The sequence below is a fragment of the Equus caballus genome, chromosome 15 (assembly GCF_041296265.1).
Source record: "Equus caballus isolate H_3958 breed thoroughbred chromosome 15, TB-T2T, whole genome shotgun sequence".
In the NCBI taxonomy this organism is placed as follows: domain Eukaryota; kingdom Metazoa; phylum Chordata; class Mammalia; order Perissodactyla; family Equidae; genus Equus; species Equus caballus.
In genome coordinates, this window is record NC_091698.1 from 23,081,861 (window position 1) to 23,084,902 (window position 3,042).

At 50.2% G+C, this 3,042-nt stretch overlaps 1 protein-coding gene across 3 annotated transcripts in view; it reads right to left on the reverse strand.

Moving 5' to 3' along the window:
• IL1R2 (interleukin 1 receptor type 2) overlaps positions 1 to 3,042 on the reverse strand; it is a 36,604-nt gene that overhangs the window by 24,859 nt on the left and 8,703 nt on the right. The window contains 1 exon segment of one of the 3 annotated variants that reach the window (NM_001081816.2): positions 2,915 to 2,980. The exons of the other annotated variants lie outside the window; for them this stretch is intronic. The gene's annotated coding sequence lies outside the window, so the exon portion shown is untranslated. 3 annotated transcript variants of the gene reach the window in all.

Here is a 3,042-nt window from a genome sequence, read left to right on the forward strand (position 1 = left end):
AAATCTTGCCCATCTAAAATATAAGGCAGACAGGAGAAACAAGGATAAAAAGATCTGACCAGCTGAAGATAGCCAGTAGGAGCGCAACACAAAGGTGTGTATACTTTACCCACAGAAGAGGTTTGAAGCCCTCTTTCAGAAGCTCCGTCTCTTGATTTGTATGAGCATGGCTACTGTTTCTCAGAGTGGCTTGTAATTTCTAAAGATGCCACAACAATATCTCCCATCCATACGGTCTTCCATTATGTGACCACACAACCCCACCATCAAAAGGTGAGTCCAACTCACCTCACTTGAATGTGGGCCAGCCTGTGACTCGAGTCTAACCAACAGAATGACGCTGGGCGAACTCTGAAGCTAACTCAGAAAAAGCCATGCAGCTTCCACCCGGTTTCCTTGGGACACTTGCTCTGGGGGAGTCAGCCACCGTGTAAACTGTCCAACTACGCTGAGACCACCTTCATAGGTGGAGAACAAAACTGATAGGAGACTGAAGTCTGTTTCAGACAGTGATGGACTCACTTGTTTTGGCCGTGCCTACTTCTCTATCTGTTCAACAGAATAATCCCTATTTAAGACCTCTCCCCCCAGCACTCATGGCAAACCCAATAGAAGGTCTCTATGAGTTCTGTTTTGAAAAAGGCCTCCAAAGGCTCTTGTCCTGAAATAATTCCCTCATAGATTTGTCACTGGACGCGAAACCACATCTTATTTCCTAATGAAGTGGTTCTCGAAGTGTGGTCCCACTGACCAGCAGCATCAGAATCAACTGGGAACTTACTAGAAATGCAAGTCTTCACCACCCGTCCCCATCACACCCCATCCCCCCCGAATCAGAAATTCTGAGTGGGCCCAACAATCTGTGTTTTAATCAGCCCTCAGGTGACGCTGATGCAGGCCCAAGTTTGAGAACCACTGGCCAGAGGCACTACCATGATCAAATGTCCCCCATACAAAGAGCGGGTGATGACGTAACCTGAATCTATGGTACTTGCACTACTTCAGCTGTATTGTCGCTAGTCCTGGGGGAGGGGAGGTGGGAGAGGGGTCTGTGGGTCTTGATCACTCAGCTGTTTGCTGTCACACGGTTGTGCTTTGAGGTTGGGGTGGGAGTGGGGAGGTTGAGGGGAAGGTGTCTTGGCCGGCGGGGTGTGGAACAGGATTCCCAAGCCAGTTGGGAACAAATTGGGGCAGAGACTATCCTCACAGCTCCCCTGAGCCTGAATCAAGCTGCCTTCTTGCCTTTTAGGGTAGCCAGAGGCTGAAAAATGAAAAATACAATTAAAATAGACTGTAACCAGGTTTGAGAGAGGCGTTCTTTGTTTTCGTTTCTTTTTTAGATTGACCCTGAGCTAACATCTGTTGCCAATATTTTTTTTTCCTCCCCAAAGCTCCCCAGTACATACTTGTATATTTCATTGTAGGTCCTTCTAGTTGTAGCATGTGGGACGGCGCCTCAACGTGGCCTGACGAGCAGTGCCATGTCCACACCCAGGATCCCAACGGGGAAACCTTGGGCCGCCAAAGTGGAGGCTGCGAACTTAACCCCTCAGCCCCAGGGCCAGCCCCGAGGTACTCCTCCTATTGTGCAGGGGGAACAGCACCCCAACTGAGTGGGAAGGAACTCACTGCCCTGTGGGCAAGGCAGAGCTAGGAGAGGGGGAAAGGGTGAGCTTGGTGGGGGCAGGATGGACTGCGGAGAGGGAAGCCAGCAGCCTCCCAGGGCAGACACAGCTGCTGGGAGGGTCTTGGAAGATCAGGTCACTCAACTGCCTCAGTTTACAGAAGGGGAAACTCAGAGAGATGGCAAGTGTTGACCAAGACCACACCATGTTAGAGGCAGAGCTGGGGCAGGAGGCAGGGGATTCCTGCGGGAGCTTGGGTTCTCACAAGAGGAAAGGCCTCCCTGGGGGGAGTGGGATTCAAGAGAGACAGTCTAACGGTCACGGCAAGTACTTAGGCAGCACCCATTCTGTGCCAGGCACACAGTGCCTCACACGATTCAGATTCATTTTCTCTTCCTACCACCCTGTGATCCTCGTCATCACCAAGATCACTATGTACAGATGCAGAAACTGAGGCACCCAGAGGGTGAAAACAAACTTGTAATTTATTTACCATTGAGAGTAAAAAGAAATTGTTTTTAAGAATCATGCCCCGTTGTATTCTTTCACAAGAACGAGGCAAGGGATGAAGGTAAGCTTAACACTTTCTGACTGTAGATTAGTGGCAAGCTGCTGACAATCTCTATTCAGATGGTTCTCATTCACTAGAGTTCGGACATTGTGGGAGACAGTTACGATACGAACACATGTGTGATATCAGACAGCTGGAAAGAGGCAAAGCTGGAACTTGAACCCAGACCTTTAGCCTCAGGGGCTCAGGCTGGACCCCACACTCTGCCAGCTGCTCCTCCAAGACAACAGGGAGCGTGGTGCTCAGCCAGCACTGAGAGCTCTGGCGTTGGAAAAGCTACACTTACTTCAAAAAAGAAAACATGCCACACTAGGAAATCCCTTGACCCTTCCAAAGAAGAAAGCCTCTGAATGCAGTGTTTCCTCTTACTGGATTCCACCATGTTTTCGCTCGTTGCTTCAAATCATACAAGGTCCTCAGAAACCCTCTGATCCAGCCCCGTTTTTGACAGATAGAGAAACTGAGACCCAGAAAGGTCAAGGTCACCTTCATACAGCTGAAGGTCACAGAGATGAGGAAGGTCACCCAGCAGAGGTACCCGAGTTTCAGAGCCATCAGGAGAACCCAGGTGTCCTGACTCCCAGATCTGTCTCTCTCCCTGTCTCTCTCCCTGTCTCTCTCTCTCTTTCTCTCTCTCTGTCTCTGTATCTCTCTCTGTCTCTGTCTGTCTCTCTTTCTGCCTCTGTCTCTCTGTCTCTCTGTCTCAAAAGCCCCTTACCTGTAGCTCTGCATTCTTTCTCCTTGTCGCTTCTCGCCTGGGGACGGCTGCCAGGCCTGACTTTCACCTGCGGTAGAAGGAAGCTCAGCGGTCTGGGCAGGGATTTATATCCTCATCATCGTCCAGGG